Consider the following 25,674-nt stretch of genomic DNA (forward strand, 5'->3'; position numbering starts at 1 on the left):
CCAGTAGTATAGCAGACTCACAGCGGCAGGGCAGAGTGGGTCCAGGGAGGTAACCTGTACAGGTACTGGGTCTCCTCTCAGGGTGAAGCCCAGGTCTCTGTCCTCCAGTCTCAGCCTGACGGTACGAGGAGCTGTCCACCGTTGCTTAGCAGAGAACACTGACAGAGGACCCTGGAGGGGGAGGGGCAGGTTGTTGTGAAAACTTACCATGGACACCCCAAACCTTGATAGGACTGACAGTGTGCATCCCAAAGGGACCTGGTCTAAGGTAGGGCACTATGGAGCCTGGTCAGAGGGCACTATGGAGCCTGGTCTAAGGTAGGGCACTATGGAGCCTGGTCAGAGGGCACTATGGAGCCTGGTCAGAGGGTACTATGGAGCCTGGTCTAAGGTAGGGCACTATGGAGCCTGGTCTAAGGTAGGGCACTATGGAGCCTGGTCTAAGGTAGGGCACTATGGAGCCTGGTCTAAGGTAGGGCACTATGGAGCCTGGTCTAAGGTAGGGCACTATGGAGCCTGGTCTAAGGTAGGGCACTATGGAGCCTGGTCTAAGGTAGGTTACTATGGAGCCTGGTCAGAGGGCACTATGGAGCCTGGTCTAAGGTAGGGCACTATGGAGCCTGGTCTAAGGTAGGGCACTATGGAGCCTGGTCTAAGGTAGGGCACTATGGAGCCTGGTCTAAGGTAGGGCACTATGGAGCCTGGTCTAAGGTAGGGCACTATGGAGCCTGGTCTAAGGTAGGGCACTATGGAGCCTGGTCAGAGGGCACTATGGAGCCTGGTCTAAGGTAGGGTACTATGGAGCCTGGTCTAAGGTAGGGCACTATGGAGCCTGGTCTAAGGTAGGGCACTATGGAGCCTGGTCTAAGGTAGGGCACTATGGAGCCTGGTCTAAGGTAGGGCACTATGGAGCCTGGTCTAAGGTAGGGCACTATGGAGCCTGGTCTAAGGTAGGGCACTATGGAGCCTGGTCTAAGGTAGGGCACTATGGAGCCTGGTCTAAGGTAGGGCACTATGGAGCCTGGTCAGAGGGCACTATGGAGCCTGGTCTAAGGTAGGGCACTATGGAGCCTGGTCTAAGGTAGGGCACTATGGAGCCTGGTCTAAGGTAGGGCACTATGGAGCCTGGTCTAAGGTAGGTTACTATGGAGCCTGGTCTAAGGTAGGGAACTATGGAGCCTGGTCTAAGGTAGGGCACTATGGAGCCTGGTCTAAGGTAGGGCACTATGGAGCCTGGTCTAAGGTAGGGCACTATGGAGCCTGGTCTAAGGTAGGGCACTATGGAGCCTGGTCAGAGGGCACTATGGAGCCTGGTCAGAGGGCACTATGGAGCCTGGTCTAAGGTAGGGTACTATGGAGCCTGGTCTAAGGCAGGGCACTATGGAGCCTGGTCTAAGGCAGGGCACTATGGAGCCTGGTCTAAGGTAGGGCACTATGGAGCCTGGTCAGAGGGCACTATGGAGCCTGGTCTAAGGTAGGGCACTATGGAGCCTGGTCTAAGGTAGGGCACTATGGAGCCTGGTCTAAGGTAGGGCACTATGGAGCCTGGTCTAAGGTAGGGCACTATGGAGCCTGGTCTAAGGTAGGGCACTATGGAGCCTGGTCTAAGGTAGGGCACTATGGAGCCTGGTCTAAGGTAGGGCACTATGGAGCCTGGTCAGAGGGCACTATGGAGCCTGGTCTAAGGTAGGGCACTATGGAGCCTGGTCTAAGGTAGGGCACTATGGAGCCTGGTCTAAGGTAGGTTACTATGGAGCCTGGTCTAAGGTAGGGAACTATGGAGCCTGGTCTAAGGTAGGGCACTATGGAGCCTGGTCTAAGGTAGGGCACTATGGAGCCTGGTCTAAGGTAGGGCACTATGGAGCCTGGTCTAAGGTAGGGCACTATGGAGCCTGGTCAGAGGGCACTATGGAGCCTGGTCAGAGGGCACTATGGAGCCTGGTCTAAGGTAGGGTACTATGGAGCCTGGTCTAAGGCAGGGCACTATGGAGCCTGGTCTAAGGCAGGGCACTATGGAGCCTGGTCTAAGGTAGGGCACTATGGAGCCTGGTCAGAGGGCACTATGGAGCCTGGTCTAAGGTAGGGCACTATGGAGCCTGGTCTAAGGTAGGGCACTATGGAGCCTGGTCTAAGGTAGGGCACTATGGAGCCTGGTCTAAGGTAGGGCACTATGGAGCCTGGTCTAAGGTAGGGCACTATGGAGCCTGGTCTAAGGTAGGGCACTATGGAGCCTGGTCTAAGGTAGGGCACTATGGAGCCTGGTCTAAGGTAGGGCACTATGGAGCCTGGTCTAAGGTAGGGCACTATGGAGCCTGGTCAGAGGGCACTATGGAGCCTGGTCAGAGGGCACTATGGAGCCTGGTCTAAGGTAGGGCACTATGGAGCCTGGTCTAAGGTAGGGCACTATGGAGCCTGGTCTAAGGTAGGGCACTATGGAGCCTGGTCTAAGGTAGGGCACTATGGAGCCTGGTCTAAGGTAGGGCACTATGGAGCCTGGTCTAGAGGTAGGGCACTATGGAGCCTGGTCTAAGGTAGGGCACTATGGAGCCTGGTCTAAGGTAGGGCACTATGGAGCCTGGTCAGAGGGCACTATGGAGCCTGGTCAGAGGGCACTATGGAGCCTGGTCTAAGGTAGGGCACTATGGAGCCTGGTCTAAGGTAGGGCACTATGGAGCCTGGTCTAAGGTAGGGCACTATGGAGCCTGGTCAGAGGGCACTATGGAGCCTGGTCAGAGGGCACTATGGAGCCTGGTCTAAGGTAGGGCACTATGGAGCCTGGTCTAAGGTAGGGCACTATGGAGCCTGGTCTAAGGTAGGGCACTATGGAGCCTGGTCTAAGGTAGGGCACTATGGAGCCTGGTCTAAGGTAGGGCACTATGGAGCCTGGTCTAAGGCAGGGCACTATGGAGCCTGGTCTAAGGCAGGGCACTATGGAGCCTGGTCAGAGGGCACTATGGAGCCTGGTCTAAGGTAGGGCACTATGGAGCCTGGTCAGAGGGCACTATGGAGCCTGGTCTAAGGTAGGGCACTATGGAGCCTGGTCAGTAGGGCACTATGGAGCCTGGTCTAAGGTAGGGCACTATGGAGCCTGGTCTAAGGTAGGGCACTATGGAGCCTGGTCTAAGGTAGGGCACTATGGAGCCTGGTCTAAGGTAGGGCACTATGGAGCCTGGTCTAAGGTAGGGCACTATGGAGCCTGGTCTAAGGTAGGGCACTATGGAGCCTGGTCTAAGGTAGGGCACTATGGAGCCTGGTCTAAGGTAGGGCACTATGGAGCCTGGTCTAAGGTAGGGCACTATGGAGCCTGGTCTAAGGTAGGGCACTATGGAGCCTGGTCTAAGGTAGGGCACTATGGAGCCTGGTCAGAGGGCACTATGGAGCCTGGTCTAAGGTAGGGCACTATGGAGCCTGGTCTAAGGTAGGGCACTATGGAGCCTGGTCTAAGGTAGGGCACTATGGAGCCTGGTCTAAGGTAGGGCACTATGGAGCCTGGTCAGAGGGCACTATGGAGCCTGGTCTAAGGTAGGGCACTATGGAGCCTGGTCTAAGGTAGGGCACTATGGAGCCTGGTCTAAGGTAGGGCACTATGGAGCCTGGTCTAAGGTAGGGCACTATGGAGCCTGGTCTAAGGTAGGGCACTATGGAGCCTGGTCTAAGGCAGGGCACTATGGAGCCTGGTCAGAGGGCACTATGGAGCCTGGTCTAAGGTAGGGCACTATGGAGCCTGGTCTAAGGTAGGGCACTATGGAGCCTGGTCTAAGGTAGGGCACTATGGAGCCTGGTCAGAGGGCACTATGGAGCCTGGTCTAAGGTAGGGCACTATGGAGCCTGGTCTAAGGTAGGGCACTATGGAGCCTGGTCTAAGGTAGGGCACTATGGAGCCTGGTCTAAGGTAGGGCACTATGGAGCCTGGTCTAAGGTAGGGCACTATGGAGCCTGGTCTAAGGCAGGGCACTATGGAGCCTGGTCAGAGGGCACTATGGAGCCTGGTCTAAGGTAGGGCACTATGGAGCCTGGTCTAAGGTAGGGCACTATGGAGCCTGGTCTAAGGTAGGGCACTATGGAGCCTGGTCTAAGGTAGGGTACTATGGAGCCTGGTCTAAGGTAGGGTACTATGGAGCCTGGTCTAAGGTAGGGCACTATGGAGCCTGGTCTAAGGTAGGGCACTATGGAGCCTGGTCTAAGGTAGGGCACTATGGAGCCTGGTCTAAGGTAGGGCACTATGGAGCCTGGTCTAAGGTAGGGCACTATGGAGCCTGGTCTAAGGCAGGGCACTATGGAGCCTGGTCAGAGGGCACTATGGAGCCTGGTCTAAGGTAGGGCACTATGGAGCCTGGTCTAAGGTAGGGCACTATGGAGCCTGGTCTAAGGTAGGGCACTATGGAGCCTGGTCTAAGGTAGGGTACTATGGAGCCTGGTCTAAGGTAGGGCACTATGGAGCCTGGTCTAAGGTAGGGCACTATGGAGCCTGGTCTAAGGTAGGGCACTATGGAGCCTGGTCTAAGGTAGGGCACTATGGAGCCTGGTCTAAGGCAGGGCACTATGGAGCCTGGTCAGAGGGCACTATGGAGCCTGGTCTAAGGTAGGGCACTATGGAGCCTGGTCTAAGGTAGGGTACTATGGAGCCTGGTCTAAGGTAGGGCACTATGGAGCCTGGTCAGAGGGCACTATGGAGCCTGGTCTAAGGTAGGGTACTATGGAGCCTGGTCTAAGGTAGGGTACTATGGAGCCTGGTCTAAGGTAGGGTACTATGGAGCCTGGTCTAAGGTAGGGTACTATGGAGCCTGGTCTAAGGTAGGGCACTATGGAGCCTGGTCTAAGGTAGGGTACTATGGAGCCTGGTCTAAGGTAGGGCACTATGGAGCCTGGTCTAAGGTAGGGCACTATGGAGCCTGGTCTAAGGTAGGGCACTATGGAGCCTGGTCAGAGGGCACTATGGAGCCTGGTCTAAGGTAGGGCACTATGGAGCCTGGTCTAAGGTAGGTTACTATGGAGCCTGGTCAGAGGGCACTATGGAACCTGGTCTAAGGTAGGGCACTATGGAGCCTGGTCTAAGGTAGGGCACTATGGAGCCTGGTCTAAGGCAGGGCACTATGGAGCCTGGTCAGAGGGCACTATGGAGCCTGGTCTAAGGTAGGGCACTATGGAGCCTGGTTTAAGGTAGGGCACTATGGAGCCTGGTCTAAGGTAGGGCACTATGGAGCCTGGTCTAAGGTAGGGTACTATGGAGCCTGGTCTAAGGTAGGGCACTATGGAGCCTGGTCTAAGGTAGGGCACTATGGAGCCTGGTCTAAGGTAGGGCACTATGGAGCCTGGTCTAAGGTAGGGCACTATGGAGCCTGGTCTAAGGCAGGGCACTATGGAGCCTGGTCAGAGGGCACTATGGAGCCTGGTCTAAGGTAGGGCACTATGGAGCCTGGTCTAAGGTAGGGTACTATGGAGCCTGGTCTAAGGTAGGGCACTATGGAGCCTGGTCAGAGGGCACTATGGAGCCTGGTCTAAGGTAGGGTACTATGGAGCCTGGTCTAAGGTAGGGTACTATGGAGCCTGGTCTAAGGTAGGGCACTATGGAGCCTGGTCTAAGGTAGGGTACTATGGAGCCTGGTCTAAGGTAGGGCACTATGGAGCCTGGTCTAAGGTAGGGTACTATGGAGCCTGGTCTAAGGTAGGGCACTATGGAGCCTGGTCTAAGGTAGGGCACTATGGAGCCTGGTCTAAGGTAGGGCACTATGGAGCCTGGTCTAAGGTAGGGCACTATGGAGCCTGGTCTAAGGTAGGGCACTATGGAGCCTGGTCTAAGGTAGGTTACTATGGAGCCTGGTCAGAGGGCACTATGGAACCTGGTCTAAGGTAGGGCACTATGGAGCCTGGTCTAAGGTAGGGCACTATGGAGCCTGGTCTAAGGTAGGTTACTATGGAGCCTGGTCAGAGGGCACTATGGAACCTGGTCTAAGGTAGGGCACTATGGAGCCTGGTCTAAGGTAGGGCACTATGGAGCCTGGTCTAAGGTAGGGTACTATGGAGCCTGGTCTAAGGTAGGCTACTATGGAGCCTGGTCTAAGGTAGGGCACTATGGAGCCTGGTCTAAGGTAGGGTACTATGGAGCCTGGTCTAAGGTAGGGCACTATGGAGCCTGGTCAGAGGGCACTATGGAGCCTGGTCAGAGGGTACTATGGAGCCTGGTCTAAGGTAGGGCACTATGGAGCCTGGTCAGAGGGCACTATGGAGCCTGGTCAGAGGGCACTATGGAGCCTGGTCTAAGGTAGGGCACTATGGAGCCTGGTCTAAGGTAGGGCACTATGGAGCCTGGTCTAAGGTAGGGCACTATGGAGCCTAGTCTAAGGTAGGGCACTATGGAGCCTGGTCTAAGGTAGGTTACTATGGAGCCTGGTCTAAGGTAGGGCACTATGGAGCCTGGTCTAAGGTAGGTTACTATGGAGCCTGGTCAGAGGGCACTATGGAACCTGGTCTAAGGTAGGGCACTATGGAGCCTGGTCTAAGATAGGGCACTATGGAGCCTGGTCTAAGGTAGGGCACTATGGAGCCTGGTCAGAGGGCACTATGGAACCTGGTCTAAGGTAGGGCACTATGGAGCCTGGTCTAAGGTAGGGCACTATGGAGCCTGGTCTAAGGTAGGGTACTATGGAGCCTGGTCTAAGGTAGGGTACTATGGAGCCTGGTCTAAGGTAGGGCACTATGGAGCCTGGTCTAAGGTAGGGTACTATGGAGCCTGGTCTAAGGTAGGGCACTATGGAGCCTGGTCAGAGGGCACTATGGAGCCTGGTCAGAGGGTACTATGGAGCCTGGTCTAAGGTAGGGCACTATGGAGCCTGGTCAGAGGGCACTATGGAGCCTGGTCAGAGGGCACTATGGAGCCTGGTCTAAGGTAGGGCACTATGGAGCCTGGTCTAAGGTAGGGCACTATGGAGCCTGGTCTAAGGTAGGGCACTATGGAGCCTGGTCTAAGGTAGGGCACTATGGAGCCTGGTCTAAGGTAGGTTACTATGGAGCCTGGTCAGAGGGCACTATGGAGCCTGGTCTAAGGTAGGGCACTATGGAGCCTGGTCTAAGGTAGGGCACTATGGAGCCTGGTCTAAGGTAGGGCACTATGGAGCCTGGTCTAAGGTAGGGTACTATGGAGCCTGGTCTAAGGTAGGTTACTATGGAGCCTGGTCTAAGGTAGGGAACTATGGAGCCTGGTCTAAGGTAGGGCACTATGGAGCCTGGTCTAAGGTAGGGTACTATGGAGCCTGGTCTAAGGTAGGGTACTATGGAGCCTGGTCTAAGGTAGGGCACTATGGAGCCTGGTCTAAGGTAGGGTACTATGGAGCCTGGTCTAAGGTAGGTTACTATGGAGCCTGGTCTAAGGTAGGGAACTATGGAGCCTGGTCTAAGGTAGGGCACTATGGAGCCTGGTCTAAGGTAGGGTACTATGGAGCCTGGTCTAAGGTAGGTTACTATGGAGCCTGGTCTAAGGTAGGGAACTATGGAGCCTGGTCTAAGGTAGGGCACTATGGAGCCTGGTCTAAGGTAGGGTACTATGGAGCCTGGTCTAAGGTAGGGTACTATGGAGCCTGGTCTAAGGTAGGGCACTATGGAGCCTGGTCTAAGGTAGGGTACTATGGAGGGAATAGATGAGGGTGTGTTTGGGACACAACCATTGTTCATGTTATTGATTCATCAAGACAAGGAGGCTGAGGAAAGAGACGTATTCAGCTCAACACCACTGTTAATGACCCAGAGTCGACCCGTTCTGTTGGGTCACTGTCTCCAGGGTTAATGTTAGTACTGCCATAGTGGTTCCGTTGGGTCACTGTCTCCAGGGTTAATGTTAGTACTGCCATAGTGGTTCTGTTGGGTTAATGTTAGTACTGCCATAGTGGTTCTGTTGGGTCACTGTCTCCAGGGTTAATGTTAGTACTGCCATAGTGGTTCTGTTGGGTTAATGTTAGTACTGCCATAGTGGTTCTGTTGGGGCACTGTCTCCAGGGTTAATGTTAGTACTGCCATAGTGGTTCTGTTGGGTTAATGTTAGTACTGCCATAGTGGTTCTGTTGGGTTAATGTTAATACTGCCATAGTGGTTCTGTTGGGTCACTGTCTCCAGGGTTAATGTTAGTACTGCCATAGTGGTTCTGTTGGGTCACTGTCTCCAGGGTTAATGTTAGTACTGCCATAGTGGTTCTGTTGGGTCACTGTCTCCAGGGTTAATGTTAGTACTGCCATAGTGGTTCTGTTGGGTCACTGTCTCCAGGGTTAATGTTAGTACTGCCATAGTGGTTCTGTTGGGTCACTGTCTCCAGGGTTAATGTTAGTACTGCCATAGTGGTTCTGTTGGGTCACTGTCTCCAGGGTTAATGTTAGTACTGCCATAGTGGTTCTGTTGGGTTAATGTTAGTACTGCCATAGTGGTTCTGTTGGGTCACTGTCTCCAGGGTTAATGTTAGTACTGCCATAGTGGTTCTGTTGGGTCACTGTCTCCAGGGTTAATGTTAGTACTTAGTGGTTCTGTTGGGTTAATGTTAGTACTGCCATAGTGGTTCTGTTGGATCACTGTCTCCAGGGTTAATGTTAGTACTGCCATAGTGGTTCTGTTGGGTCACTGTCTCCAGGGTTAATGTTAGTACTGCCATAGTGGTTCTGTTGGGTCACTGTCTCCAGGGTTAATGTTAGTACTGCCATAGTGGTTCTGTTGGGTCACTGTCTCCAGGGTTAATGTTAGTACTGCCATAGTGGTTCTGTTGGGTTAATGTTAGTACTGACATAGTGGTTCTGTTGGGTTAATGTTAGTACTGCCATAGTGGTTCTGTTGGGTTAATGTTAGTACTGCCATAGTGGTTCTGTTGGGTTAATGTTAGTACTGCCATAGTGGTTCTGTTGGGTCACTGTCTCCAGGGTTAATGTTAGTACTGACATAGTGGTTCTGTTGGGGCGGATTCAGAAAACAGCACCACACCATCTGGGTTGAACTGAATTTAACTGTTTTAAAAAACAACAACACACAAATCCAGAGCTTTGTGATGCCAATTTCTGAATAGACCGTAGATATTTTACACGACGGGACGGTTTCCCAGACACAGATTAATCTTAGTCCCAGACTATAAAGAGGAGTTTTAAGAGTTACTGGTGATCCTCCTTTCACCAAGCTTCATAGTCCAGGACTAAGACTTAAACAATCTGTGTCTGGAACAGCAGCCCTGAAATGTTAAAAGAAAATTAGTAATCCCACATACCAGCCTCCGGAAAAAGTCTGTGACTTTCACCTTTGTGGCCATGGGCGTTTCCATCTCTGCCTTGTGCTCTGTTTTAGCTGAGGAGGGAAAACAGGTCTGTTTATTACCACAACAACCTGCCAACGTCCTCTGGGGTTCAGCACGACAGGGAGCCACACTGTAAACATTACAGCGTCACAACATCCTGGACCTACTAAACAGCTGTTTAAAAGGTTATTAGGTTGTTGAAGGTTATTTCACAGGAGAACCAACCAGGAAGTTACATTGTATGTCTCGTCTTACATTCCACACCACCGATGGAACAGACCCATTGTAATGAGGTCCAACAGTCAGACCCCTCTGTCTCTCTAATGACATGAGGTCCAGTCAGACCCCTCTGTCTCTCTAATGACATGAGGTCCAGTCAGACCCCCTCTGTCTCTCTAATGACATGAGGTCCAACAGTCAGACCCCTCTGTCTCTCTAATGACATGAGGTCCAACAGTCAGACCCCCTCTGTCTCTCTAATGACATGAGGTCCAGTCAGACCCCTCTGTCTCTCTAATGACATGAGGTCCAACAGTCAGACCCCCCTCTGTCTCTCTAATGACATGAGGTCCAACAGTCAGACCCCCTCTGTCTCTCTAATGACATGAGGTCCAACAGTCAGACCCCCTCTGTCTCTCTAATGACATGAGGTCCAACAGTCAGACCCCTTCTGTCTCTCTAATGACATGAGGTCCAGAAAGACCCCCTCTGTCTCTCTAATGACATGAGGTCCAACAGTCAGACCCCCTCTGTCTCTCTAATGACATGAGGTCCAACAGTCAGACCCCCTCTGTCTCTCTAATGACATGAGGTCCAACAGTCAGACCCCCTCTGTCTCTCTAATGACATGAGGTCCAACAGTCAGACCCCCTCTGTCTCTCTAATGACATGAGGTCCAACAGTCAGACCCCCTCTGTCTCTCTAATGACATGAGGTCCAACAGTCAGACCCCCTCTGTCTCTCTAATGACATGAGGTCCAGTCAGACCCCCTCTGTCTCTCTAATGACATGAGGTCCAGTCAGACCCCCTCTGTCTCTCTAATGACACGAGGTCCAACAGTCAGACCCCCTCTGTCTCTCTAATGACATGAGGTCCAGTCAGACCCCCTCTGTCTCTCTAATGACATGAGGTCCAGTCAGACCCCCTCTGTCTCTCTAATGACATGAGGTCCAGTCAGACCCCCTCTGTCTCTCTAATGACATGAGGTCCAACAGTCAGACCCCCTCTGTCTCTCTAATGACATGAGGTCCAACAGTCAGACCCCTCTGTCTCTCTAATGACATGAGGTCCAACAGTCAGACCCCCTCTGTCTCTCTAATGACATGAGGTCCAGTCAGACCCCTCTGTCTCTCTAATGACATGAGGTCCAGTCAGACCCCTCTGTCTCTCTAATGACATGAGGTCCAACAGTCAGACCCCCTCTGTCTCTCTAATGACATGAGGTCCAACAGTCAGACCCCCTCTGTCTCTCTAATGACATGAGGTCCAACAGTCAGACCCCCTCTGTCTCTCTAATGACATGAGGTCCAACAGTCAGACCCCTCTGTCTCTCTAATGACATGAGGTCCAACAGTCAGACCCCTCTGTCTCTCTAATGACATGAGGTCCAACAGTCAGACCCCTCTGTCTCTCCAATGACATGAGGTACATTTGACAGTCAGTTGTCTTGAATCAACAGTGATGTGGAGCCAGAGCTGATGACCATGTAAAAAGGTTTTTAAATGAGGTTGATTGGTTGATTGAGTGGTTGGTTGGTTGATTGAGTGGTTGGTTGAGTGATTGATTGATCGGTTGATTGATTGATCGATCGAGTTCCCAATAAGAGGTTCACTTACAGACGATGTCTGGTGCTTCACGAATACAATTGATTGATTAATTGACTCACAGATGATGTCTGGAACTTCACAAATACATTTGATTGATTGATTGACTCACAGACGATGTCTGGAGCCTCCAGGTAGTCTGTGAACTCGTCCTCTCGGTTGTTGTCATTGAACTTGGCCAGGGAACGGTTGTGACTGGCCTGGAGGATGGCCTGGAGCACATCCAGCTTCCTGAGGTGACGACACAGACTATGGATCCTCAGACCCTCCTCATGACCTATCACAGCCCGTCGCAGGTGGGCCTTACCTGGGGAAGGAGTGGGGAGGTGGAGGAGGGAGGAGGAATTAACGGGAGGTGGAGGAGGGAGGTTTAGGAGGGAGGAGGAATTAACGGGGAGGTGGAGGAGGGAGGTTTAGGAGGGAGGAGGAATTAACGGGGAGGTGGAGGAGGGAGGTGGAGGAGGGAGGAGGAATTAACGGGGAGGTGGAGGAGAGGGGAGGTGGAGGAGGGAGAAGGAGAGGTGGAGGAGGGAGGAGGAATTAACGGGTAGGTGGAGGAGGGAGGAGGAATTTAAGGGGAGGTGGAGGAGAGGGGAGGTGGAGGAGGGAGAAGAAGAGGTGGAGGAGGGAGGAGGAATTAACGGGGAGGTGGAGGAGAGGGGAGGTGGAGGAGGGAGAAGAAGAGGTGAAGGAGGGAGAAGAAGAGGTGGAGGAGAGGGGAGGTGGAGGAGAGGGGAGGTGGAGAAGGAATTAACGGGGAGGTGGAGGAGAGGGGAGGTGGAGGAGGGAGAAGAAGAGGGTGGAAAGAGGAAGAGTCATTAAGACAGGTGAGTAAGTATACAGGTAAAAACTAAATGGATCCCGTTTAGACTCGGACCATATGGTACCAGGTGATAAAGGGGCTATATACAGGGGGTACCAGGTGATAAAGTGGCTATATACAAGGGGTACCAGGTGATAAAGGGGCTATATACAAGGGGTACCAGGTGATAAAGGGGCTATATACAAGGGGTACCAGGTGATAAAGGGGCTATATACACAAGGGGTACCAGGTGATAAAGGGGCTATATACACAAGGGGTACCAGGTGACAACATGGCTATATACACGGGGTACCAGGTGACAACATGGCTATATACACAAGGGGTACCAGGTGATAAAGGGGCTATATACACGGGGTACCAGGTGATAAAGGGGCTATATACACAAGGGGTACCAGGTGATAAAGGGGCTATATACACAAGGGGTACCAGGTGATAAAGGGGCTATATACACAAGGGGTACCAGGTGATAAAGGGGCTATATACACAAGGGGTACCAGGTGACAACGGGGCTATATACACGGGGTACCAGGTGACAACGGGGCTATATACAGGGGTACCAGGTAATAACATGGCTATATACAGGGGTACCAGGTAATAACATGGCTATATACAGGGGGTACCAGGTGATAAAGGGGCTATATACACGGGGTACCAGGTGATAAAGGGGCTATATACACGGGGTACCAGGTGACAACGGGGCTATATACAGGGGGTACCAGGTAATAACATGGCTATATACAGGAGGTAATAACATGGCTATATACACGGGGTACCAGGTGATAAAGGGGCTATATACAGGGGTACCAGGTGATAAAGGGGCTATATACACGGGGTACCAGGTGACAACGGGGCTATATACAGGGGGTACCAGGTAATAACATGGCTATATACAGGGAGGTAATAACATGGCTATATACAGGAGGTAATAACATGGCTATATACAGGAAGTACCAGGTAATAACATGGTGATATACAGGAAGTACCAGGTAATAACATGGTTATATACAGGGAGGTAATAACATGGCTATATACAGGGAGGTAATAACATGGCTATATACAGGGGGTACCAGGTAATAACATGGCTATATACAGGGGGTACCAGGTAATAACATGGCTATATACAGGGGGTACCAGGTGATAAAGGGGCTATATACACGGGGTACCAGGTGATAAAGGGGCTATATACACGGGGTACCAGGTGACAACGGGGCTATATACAGGGGGTACCAGGTAATAACATGGCTATATACAGGGAGGTAATAACATGGCTATATACACGGGGTACCAGGTGATAAAGGGGCTATATACAGGGGGTACCAGGTGATAAAGGGGCTATATACACGGGGTACCAGGTGACAACGGGGCTATATACAGGGGGTACCAGGTAATAACATGGCTATATACAGGGAGGTAATAACATGGCTATATACAGGGAGGTAATAACATGGCTATATACAGGAAGTACCAGGTAATAACATGGTGATATACAGGGAGTACCAGGTAATAACATGGTTATATACAGGGAGGTAATAACATGGCTATATACAGGGAGGTAATAACATGGCTATATACAGGGGGTACCAGGTGATAAAGTGGCTATATACAAGGGGTACCAGGTGATAAAGGGGCTATATACAAGGGGTACCAGGTGATAAAGGGGCTATATACAAGGGGTACCAGGTGATAAAGGGGCTATATACACAAGGGGTACCAGGTGATAAAGGGGCTATATACACAAGGGGTACCAGGTGACAACATGGCTATATACACGGGGTACCAGGTGACAACATGGCTATATACACAAGGGGTACCAGGTGATAAAGGGGCTATATACACGGGGTACCAGGTGATAAAGGGGCTATATACACAAGGGGTACCAGGTGATAAAGGGCTATATACACAAGGGGTACCAGGTGATAAAGGGGCTATATACACAAGGGGTACCAGGTGACAACATGGCTATATACACGGGGTACCAGGTGACAACGGGGCTATATACAGGGGGTACCAGGTAATAACATGGCTATATACAGGGGGTACCAGGTAATAACATGGCTATATACAGGGGGTACCAGGTGATAAAGGGGCTATATACAGGGAGTACCAGGTAATAACATGGCTATAAACAGGGAGGTAATAACATGGCTATATACAGGGAGGTAATAACATGGCTATATACAGGAGGTAATAACATGGCTATATACAGGGGTTCCAGGTGATAACATGGCTATATACAGGGAGGTAATAACATGGCTATATACAGGGAGTACCAGGTAATAACATGGCTATATACAGGGAGGTAATAACATGGTTATATACAGGGAGGTAATAACATGGCTATATACAGGAGTACCAGGTAATAACATGGCTAGATACAGGGAGTACCAGGTAATAACATGGTTATATACAGGGAGTACCAGGTAATAACATGGCTATATACAGGGAGTACCAGGTACTAACAGGGTGTAGAGTCCAGACAGTCAGGGACTATATAAATGACAGTCAGGGATTTGACAGTCAGTATGTAGAGTCCAGACAGTCAGGGACTATATAAATGACAGTCAGGGACTATATAAATGACAGTCAGTATGTAGAGTCCAGACAGTCAGGGACTATATAAATGACAGTCAGGGACTATATAAATGACAGTCAGTGTGTAGAGTCCAGACAGTCAGGGACTATATCAATGACAGTCAGGGACTATATCAATGACAGTCAGTGTATAGAGTCCAGACAGTCAGGGACTATATCAATGACAGTCAGTGTATAGAGTCCAGACAGTCAGGGACTATATCAATGACAGTCAGTGTATAGAGTCCAGACAGTCAGGGACTATATCAATGACAGTCAGGGTGTAGAGTCCAGACAGTCAGGGACTATATAAATGACAGTGTGTAGAGTCCAGACAGTCAGGGACTATATAAATGACAGTCAGGGTGTAGAGTCCAGACAGTCAGGGACTATATAAATGACAGTCAGGGTGTAGAGTCCAGACAGTCAGGGACTATATAAATGACAGTTAGGGTGTAGAGTCCAGACAGTCAGGGACTATATAAATGACAGTCAGGGTGTAGAGTCCAGACAGTCAGGGACTATATAAATGACAGTCAGGGTGTAGAGTCCAGACAGTCAGGGACTATATAAATGACAGTCAGGGACTATATCAATGACAGTCAGGGTGTAGAGTCTAGACAGTCAGGGACTATATAAATGACAGTCAGGGACTATATAAATGACAGTCAGGGTGTAGAGTCCAGACAGTCAGGGACTATATAAATGACAGTCAGGGTGTAGAGTCCAGACAGTCAGGGACTATATAAATGACAGTCAGGGTGTAGAGTCCAGACAGTAAGGGACTATATAAATTACAGTCAGGGACTATATAAATGACAGTCAGGGACTATATAAATGACAGTCAGGGTGTAGAGTCCAGACAGTCAGGGACTATATAATGACTGTATCTAGACGTAACCCACATAAAGGACCTGTGTAAACACGGTATTGGGTTTGGAGCATTACCGATGCGTTGTCTCTCCTCTCTCTTCCTGAGGATGTCGAGCGGGGAGAGGCCATCTGGCATGGCATCATACGCCTGGGACAGAGCCTTCTCCTGTTGGTCCTCGTCATCACTGGGACTCACTGGAAAACACAGAGACAGGAGACAGGGATTAGGACATGGCAACACAGAGACAGGGATTAGGGACATGGCAACACAGAGACATGAGACAGGGATTAGGACATGGCAACACAGAGACATGAGACAGGGATTAGGACATGGCAACACAGAGACATGAGACAGGGATTAGGACATGGAAACACAGATCCAGCCTGGGACTGTGAGACAGTGTTGGCAGAGGACAGACCAGTAGTAGGTCTCAGTACTCTGGGCTGTTCTGTCCTCTTTATTAAACTAAAGGTCTCAGTACTCTGGGCTGTTCTGTCTCTCTGTCCTCTTTATTAAACTAAAGGTCTCAGTACTCTGGGCTGTTCTGTCTCTCTGTCCTCTTTATTAAACTAAAGGTCTCAGTACTCTGGGCTGTACTGTCCTCTTTATTAAACTAAAGGTCTCAGTACTCTGGGCTGTTCTGTCCTCTTTATTAAACTAAAGGTCTCAGTACTCTGGGCTGTTCTGTCCTCTTTATTAAACTAAAGGTCTCAGTACTCTGGGCTGTTCTGTCTCTCTGTCCTCTTTATTAAACTAAAGGTCTCAGTACTCTGGGCTGTACTGTCCTCTTTATTAAACTAAAGGTCTCAGTACTCTGGGCTGTTCTGTCTCTCTGTCCTCTTTATTAAACTAAAGGTCTCAGTACTCTGGGCTGTACTGTCCTCTTTATTAAACTAAAGGTCTCAGTACTCTGGGCTGTTCTGTCCTCTTTATTAAACTAAAGGTCTCAGTACTCTGGGCTGTTCTGTCTCTCTGTCCTCTTTATTAAACTAAAGGTCTCAGTACTCTGGGCTGTTCTGTCCTCTTTATTAAACTAAAGGTCTCAGTACTCTGGGCTGTTCTGTCTCTCTGTCCTCTTTATTAAACTAAAGGTCTCAGTACTCTGAGAAAGAGGTGAATGAACAAGTCTGTTCCCGTAAGGTCCAGGAAACTCATCTAGAAACTAACAGAACCAGTCTGTTCCTGTAAGGTCCAGGAAACTCATCTAGGAACTAACAGAACCAGTCTGTTCCAGGAAACTCATCTAGTAACTAACAGCCACTTACACATCTCCCTCTCTCCCTCTGGATCGCGCATGGAAGGGATATGATTGGCTAACGGCTGCTTTGACTTACGCTGGTGGTCCAATAGCGCAGTAGCCAGGAAGTAGTGTGCCAGTGAACGGTAGTGGTGGGTCTTGACCTGAGCCATGGTCGACCAGGAAGAACGGGACGTTGTCCTTGATGGGAGTCTGGCTCATAGACTGGTGAACCTGGTCATAGGTGTCTCCTACCTGAGACGGGGACACAGAGACGTTCTGTTAGAGAACACATCCTACCTGAGACGGGGACACAGAGACGTTCTGTTAGAGTACACATCCTACCTGAGAGGACAGAGATGTTCTGTTAGAGTACACCTCCTACCTGAGAGGACAGAGATGTTCTGTTAGAGAACACATCCTACCCGAGAGGACAGGGACGTTCTGTTAGAGTACACCTCCTACCTGAGAGGACAGAGATGTTCTATTAGAGAACACATCCTACCCGAGAGGACAGGGACGTTCTGTTAGAGAACACATCCTACCTGAGAGGACAGAGACGTTCTATTAGAGAACACATCCTACCTGAGAGGACAGAGATGTTCTGTTAGAGTACACATCCTACCTGAGAGGACAGAGATGTTCTGTTAGAGTACACATCCTACCTGAGAGGACAGAGATGTTCTGTTAGAGAACACATCCTACCTGAGAGGACAGAGATGTTCTGTTAGAGTACACATCCTACCCGAGAGGACAGAGATGTTCTATTAGAGAACACATCCTACCCGAGAGGACAGAGATGTGCACTACTTTAGACCAGAGCCCTATGGCACCCTATTCCCTATATAGTGCACTACTTTAGACCAGAGCCCTATGGCACCCTATTCCCTATATAGTGCACTACTTTAGACCAGAGCCCTATGGCACCCTATTCTCTATATAGTGCACTACTTTAGACCCGAGGCTTAGGGCACTAAATAGGGAATGGGGTCCCACTGCTCTTTAGACAGACACACCTCAACGGGATATGACAGTGTGATAATGGAACCCCTTTTAGTGTTGAGGTGACACTCTCTCAGATTAACCCCATTAGGTCAAAGCGTTGAGGTGAAACTCTCTCAGATTAACCCCGTTAGGTCAAAGCGTTTAGTGTTGAGGTGAAACTCTCTCAGATTAACCCCATTAGGTCAAAGCGTTTAGCGTTGAGGTGAAACTCTCAGATTAACCCCATTAGATCAAAGCGTTTAGTGTTGAGGTGAAACTCTCTCAGATTAACCCCATTAGGTCAAAGCGTTTAGCGTTGAGTTGAAACTCTCAGATTAACCCCATTAGATCAAAGCGTTGAGGTGAAACTCTCTCAGATTAACCCCATTAGGTCAAAGCGTTTAGTGTTGAGGTGAAACTCTCAGATTAACCCCATTAGGTCAAAGCGTTGAGGTGAAACTCTCTCAGATTAACCCCATTAGGTCAAAGCGTTTAGTGTTGAGGTGAAACTCTCTCAGATTAACCCCATTAGGTCAAAGCGTTTAGCGTTGAGGTGAAACTCTCTCAGATTAACCCCATTAGGTCAAAGCGTTTAGTGTTGAGGTGAAACTCTCTCAGATTAACCCCATTAGGTCAAAGCGTTTAGAGTTGAGGTGAAACTCTCTCAGATTAACCCCGTTAGAGTAAAGCAGATGGACTCAGTGTATTGTACATGTACCTTGGCAGACTGTGGGAAAGGACTCAGTGTATTGTACATGTACCTTGGCAGCCTGTAGACTGTGGGAAAGGACTCAGCGTATTGTACATGTACCTTGGCAGCCTCGTGGGCCATCTTGAGGAGAGAGAAGAACTCATTGCGGATGCCAGACAGAGCGATCTTCTCAAACAGACACTCCTGAGCTTGGGCCAGCATCATCTTGATGAGCATGCTGAGCATGGAGGGACTCATGTCATAGCTGGGGGTGTGGGTGAACGTCTCCTTTAGGTGGTGGAGGACTCCTACAGGGGGCACAGAGAGAGTAGGGGTGGTGAGTATGGAGGGACTCGTGACATAGCTGGGGGTAAACGTCTCCTTCAGGTGGTGGAGGACTCCTACAGGGGGGGGGGAGACAGAGAGAGTAGGGGTGGTGAGCATGGAGGGACTCATGACATAGCTGGGGATGTACGTCTCCTTCAGGTGGTGGAGGACTCCTACAGGGGGAGACAGAGAGAGTAGGGGTGGTGAGTATGGAGGGACTCGTGACATAGCTGGGGGTGAACGTCTCCTTCAGGTGGTGGAGGACTCCTACAGGGGGGGGGGGGGAGACAGAGAGAGTAGGGGAGGTGAGTATGGAGGGACTCATGACATAGCTGGGGGTGTACGTCTCCTTCAGGTGGTGGAGGACTAATTTCTAAACGTTGCTACCGGATACAATATATGCTCCAAAACAAGCATGCGCCAGTTCTCACAATTATCAAAACCGCATTCATAAAAACTGAATTTAACATGAGAATGGTACCGGTACCACAAGTACTCACAGTTTCTAACGTTCGACATTAGGCCGAGAGGCAGTACTGTCCTAGTTTGGGTTGACTGTCGAGGGGCAGTACTGTCCTAGTTTGGTTGACTGTCGAGGGGCAGTACTGTCCTAGTTTGGGTCGACTGCCGAGGGGCGGTACTGTCCTAGTTTGGTTGACTGTCGAGGGGCGGTACTGTCCTAGTTTGGTTGACTGTCGAGGGGCAGTACTGTCCTAGTTTGGTTGACTGTCGAGGGGCAGTACTGTCCTAGTTTGGTTGACTGTCGAGGGGCAGTACTGTCCTAGTTTGGTTGACTGTCGAGGGGCGGTACTGTCCTAGTTTGGTTGACTGTCGAGGGGCGGTACTGTCCTAGTTTGGTTGACTGTCGAGGGGCAGTACTGTCCTAGTTTGGGTCGACTGCCGAGGGGCAGTACTGTCCTAGTTTGGTTGACTGTCGAGGGGCAGTACTGTCCTAGTTTGGGTTGACTGTCGAGGGGCAGTACTGTACTGTGGGACATGATGCATGGGAAACTAGAGAAGCCAGAAGAGGACTGGCCACCCTCAGAGTCTGGTTCCTCTCTAGGTTTCTTCCTAGGTTCTGGCCTTTCTAGGGAGTTTTTCCCTAGCCACCGTGCTTCAACACCTGCATTGCTTGCTGTTTGGGGTTTTAGGCTGGGTTTCTGTACAGCACTTTGAGCTATCAGCTGATGTAAGAAGGGCTATATAAATACATTTGATTGGTTGGTTGATTGATTGACAGTTATATGGTTCATCTTTACCAGTAGCCTGTCCATAGAGTTTTTCCTGACATGACGTTTGAAAACTATGAAATTAAATTTTCAACTGGCCGTTTTCTATCGTTAAACAAAGATTACACAAGGAGAGAACTGGTCACGGCACCAACTGTGGGATAAGGGACCTACAAACTTACAAAATGTATAAACGAAGTCAAATCTTCTAAACCTCTTGTAATCCAACTCTGAGTGTACTGTATATTCCACCAGTGTTACCGGCAATGACTAGAGACTAGCTGTGTCATAATGGCCACTGGTGTTGTCCAAAATGGCACCTTATTCCCTACATAGTGCACTACTCTTAACCAGGGCCATATTCCCTACATAGTACACTACTCTTAACGAGGGCCCTATTCCCTATAACCAGGACCCTATTCCCTACATAGTGCACTACTCTTAACAAGGGCCCTATTCCCTATAACCAGGACCCTATTCCCTACATAGTACACTACTCTTAACGAGGGCCCTATTCCCTATAACCAGGACCCTATTCCCTACATAGTGAACTACTCTTAACGAGGGCCCTATTCCCTATAACCAGGACCCTATTCCCTACATAGTGCACTAATCTTAACGAGGGCCTTATTCCCTACATAGTGCACTACTCTTAACGAGGGCCCTATTCCCTATAACCAGGACCCTATTCCCTACATAGTGCACTACTCTTAACAAGGGCCCTATTCCCTATAACCAGGACCCTATTCCCTACATAGTACACTACTCTTAACGAGGGCCCTATTCCCTATAACCAGGACCCTATTCCCTACATAGTGAACTACTCTTAACGAGGGCCCTATTCCCTATAACCAGGACCCTATTCCCTACATAGTGCACTAATCTTAACGAGGGCCTTATTCCCTACATAGTGCACTACTCTTAACGAGGGCCCTATTCCCTATAACCAGGACCCTATTCCCTACATAGTACACTACTCTTAACGAGGGCCCTATTCCCTATAACCAGGACCCTATTCCCTACATAGTGCACTACTCTTAACGAGGGCCCTATTCCCTATAACCAGGACCCTATTCCCTACATAGTGCACTACTCTTAACGAGGGCCCTATTCCCTATAACCAGGACCCTATTCCCTACATAGAGGGAATAAGGTGTCACGTGGGACACAGCCGACTGTGGTTCTAGTGTCTCCTCACCTGCAGCTTTCTGGAAGGCTGTGATGGCATCCTGGAGGCCGGAGCCCGTCTGGCGGTTGCAGCGCGTGCCGATCTGGGTGTAGAGGGCGCCGATGTTGAACAGAATACTGGCCTTCTCCAGAGACACGTTCTGCTGGCACACTGGAACACCTGTGAACGAGTCATACCTGGGAGAGAGACCGAGAGGTCACTAGTGGAACCATAACACCATGTTGACCCCTGGAGAGACAGACATGTTGACCCCTGGAGAGACAGACATGTTGACCCCTGGAGAGACAGACATGTTGACCCCTGGAGAGACAGACATGTTGACCCCTGGAGAGACAGACAGAGAGGTCACTAGTGGAACCATAATACCATGTTGACCCATGGAGAGACAGACATGTTGACCCCTGGAGAGACAGAGAGAGAGGTCACTAGTGGAACCATAACACCATGTTGGCCCCTGGAGAGACAGACATGTTGACCCCTGGAGAGACAGAGAGAGGTCACTAGTGGAACCATAACACCATGTTGACCCCTGGAGAGACAGACATGTTGACCCCTGGAGAGACAGACAGAGAGGTCACTAGTGGTATCATAACACCATGTTGACCCCTGGAGAGACAGACATGTTGACCCCTGGAGAAAGGCCCTCCATCAGTAGTCAGACTGTCCACAATATGCTGAGAGAGGCTGGACTGAGGGCTTGTAGGCCTGTTGTAAGGCAGGTCCTCACCAGCAACAACGTTGCCTATGGGCACAAACCCACTGTCGCTGGACCAGACAGGACTGGCAAAAAGTGCATTGGAGACAGTGAGGTGGAGATACTATAGATACCTGGTCCCCTGGGCTGGGTCAGACCATGATTGACGGGGCATTGGAGACAGTGAGGTCGAGATACTATAGATACCTGGACCCCTGGGCTGGGTCAGACCATGATTGACGGGGCATTGGAGACAGTCAGGTGGAGATACTATAGATACCTGGACCCCTGGGCTGGGTCAGACCATGATTGACGGGGCATTGGAGACAGTGAGGCGGAACGTACCAAGTAAAGAAGATGCCCATCTGGCGGGTGGCGGTAAAGAAGCGGCTCTCCAGTAGAGGTATGTGGCTGAAGTACTTGGCCAGGGTCTCGATGCCGGCGTCATTGCGACTGGGGGTACGACAGGCCTGTGGGGTACGGTGGGGAAAGAGGGTCAGAATACAACAGGACCGTTCTCTGTGTGGTGGGCGATTCCATAGAGAACCCAGTTTCACTCTGACAACGTAGAGTTCTATGAGACCGATGGTGAAAGTACCTGTCTCAGGTCCATCAGGTCGGCGATCTCCTCCTCGAAGCTGGAGCCATCTTCACTGTAATGCTCCAGGATGAAGTCCTGGAGAAACACACCAGAACAGAGAGGAGACCATCGTCAACACACCAGAACAGAGAGGAGACCATCGTCAACACACCAGAACAGAGAGGAGACCATCGTCAACACACCAGAACAGAGAGGAGACCATCGTCAACACACCAGAACAGAGAGGAGACCATCGTCAACACACCAGAACAGAGAGGAGACCATCGTCAACACACCAGAACAGAGAGGAGACCATCGTCAACACACCAGAACAGAGACCATCGTCAACACACCAGAACAGAGAGGAGACCATCAAAACACAATCCACTGTGTTATAGAGCCATCGACCCATCAAAACACCACCCACTGTGTTATAGAGCCATCGACCCATCAAAACACCACCCACTGTGTTATAGAGCCACCGACCCATCAAAACACACCATCCACTGTCCTAGTCACCGACCCATCAAAACACCATCCACTGTCCTATAAAGTCACCGACCCATCAAAACACCATCCACTGTCCTATAGAGTCACCGACCCATCAAAACACCATCCACTGTCCTATAGAGCCACCGACCCATCAAAACACCATCCACTGTCCTATAGAGCCACCGACCCATCAAAACACCATCCACTGTGTTATAGTCACCGACCCATCAAAACACCATCCACTGTCCTATAGAGTCCCCGATCCATCAAAACACCATCCACTGTCCTATAGAGCCACCGACCCATCAAAACACCACCCACTGTGTTATAGAGCCACTGACCCATCAAAACACCATCCACTGTCCTATAGAGCCACCGACCCATCAAAACACCATCCACTGTCCTATAGTCACCGACCCATCAAAACACCATCCACTGTCCTATAGAGCCACCGACCCATCAAAACACCACCCACTGTGTTATAGTCACCGACCCATCAAAACACCACCCACTGTGTTATAGTCACCGACCCATCAAAACACCACCCACTGTCCTATAGAGCCACCGACCCATCAAAACACCACCCACTGTCCTATAGAGTCCCGACCCATCAAAACACCACCCACTGTGTTATAGTCACCGACCCATCAAAACACCACCCACTGTGTTAGTCACCGACCCATCAAAACACCACCCACTGTCCTATAGAGTCCCGACCCATCAAAACACCACCCACTGTGTTATAGTCACCGACCCATCAAAACACCACCCACTGTGTTATAGTCACCGACCCATCAAAACACCACCCACTGTCCTATAGAGTCCCCGACCCATCAAAACACCACCCACTGTCCTATAGAGCCACCGACCCATCAAAACACCATCCACTGTCCTATAGAGCCACCGACCCATCAAAACACCACCCACTGTCCTATAGAGCCACCGACCCATCAAAACACCATCCACTGTCCTATAGAGCCACCGACCCATCAAAACACCATCCACTGTCCTATAGAGCCACCGACCCATCAAAACACCATCCACTGTCCTATAGAGCCACCGACCCATCAAAACACCACCCACTGTCCTATAGAGTCACCGACCCATCAAAACACCATCCACTGTCCTATAGAGCCACCGACCCATCAAAACACCATCCACTGTCCTATAGAGCCACCGACCCATCAAAACACCATCCACTGTGTTATAGTCACCGACCCATCAAACACCATCCACTGTCCTATAGAGCCACCGACCCATCAAAACACCACCCACTGTCCTATAGAGTCACCGACCCATCAAAACACCATCCACTGTGTTATAGAGCCACCGACCCATCAAAACACCATCCACTGTGTTATAGAGCCACCGACCCATCAAAACACCACCCACTGTGTTATAGAGCCACCGACCCATCAAAACACCATCCACTGTCCTATAGTCACCGACCCATCAAAACACCATCCACTGTCCTATAGAGCCACCGACCCATCAAAACACCATCCACTGTCCTATAGTCACCGACCCATCAAAACACCATCCACTGTCCTATAGAGCCACCGACCCATCAAAACACCACCCACTGTGTTATAGTCACCGACCCATCAAAACACCACCCACTGTCCTATAGAGCCACCGACCCATCAAAACACCATCCACTGTCCTATAGAGCCACCGACCCATCAAAACACCATCCACTGTGTTATAGTCACCGACCCATCAAAACACCATCCACTGTCCTATAGAGTCACCGACCCATCAAAACACCACCCACTGTGTTATAGAGCCACCGACCCATCAAAACACCATCCACTGTCCTATAGAGTCACCGACCCATCAAAACACCATCCACTGTGTTATAGTCACCGACCGATCAAAACACCATCCACTGTCCTATAGAGCCACCGACCCATCAAAACACCATCCACTGTCCTATAGTCACCGACCCATCAAAACACCATCCACTGTCCTATAGAGCCACCGACCCATCAAAACACCATCCACTGTCCTATAGTCACCGACCCATCAAAACACCATCCACTGTCCTATAGAGCCACCGACCCATCAAAACACCACCCACTGTGTTATAGTCACCGACCCATCAAAACACCACCCACTGTCCTATAAAGCCACCGACCCATCAAAACACCACCCACTGTCCTATAGAGCCACCGACCCATCAAAACACCACCCACTGTGTTATAGTCACCGACCCATCAAAACACCACCCACTGTCCTATAGAGTCCCGACCCATCAAAACACCATCCACTGTCCTATAGAGCCACCGACCCATCAAAACACCATCAACTGTCCTATAGAGCCACCGACCCATCAAAACACCACCCACTGTCCTATAGAGTCCCCGACCCATCAAAACACCACCCACTGTCCTATAGAGCCACCGACCCATCAAAACACCATCCACTGTCCTATAGAGCCACCGACCCATCAAAACACCACCCACTGTCCTATAGAGCCACCGACCCATCAAAACACCATCCACTGTCCTATAGAGCCACCGACCCATCAAAACACCATCCACTGTCCTATAGAGCCACCGACCCATCAAAACACCACCCACTGTCCTATAGAGTCACCGACCCATCAAAACACCATCCACTGTCCTATAGAGCCACCGACCCATCAAAACACCATCCACTGTCCTATAGAGCCACCGACCCATCAAAACACCATCCACTGTGTTATAGTCACCGACCCATCAAAACACCATCCACTGTCCTATAGAGCCACCGACCCATCAAAACACCACCCACTGTCCTATAGAGTCACCGACCCATCAAAACACCATCCACTGTGTTATAGAGCCACCGACCCATCAAAACACCATCCACTGTGTTATAGAGCCACCGACCCATCAAAACACCACCCACTGTGTTAT

The 25,674-nt window shown here is 50.5% G+C and overlaps 1 pseudogene; it reads right to left on the reverse strand.

Moving 5' to 3' along the window:
• LOC124020810 overlaps positions 1-25,674 on the reverse strand; it is a 106,035-nt pseudogene that overhangs the window by 4,586 nt on the left and 75,775 nt on the right.

The sequence above is a fragment of the Oncorhynchus gorbuscha genome, unplaced genomic scaffold (assembly GCF_021184085.1).
Source record: "Oncorhynchus gorbuscha isolate QuinsamMale2020 ecotype Even-year unplaced genomic scaffold, OgorEven_v1.0 Un_scaffold_922, whole genome shotgun sequence".
Lineage (NCBI taxonomy): Eukaryota > Metazoa > Chordata > Actinopteri > Salmoniformes > Salmonidae > Oncorhynchus > Oncorhynchus gorbuscha.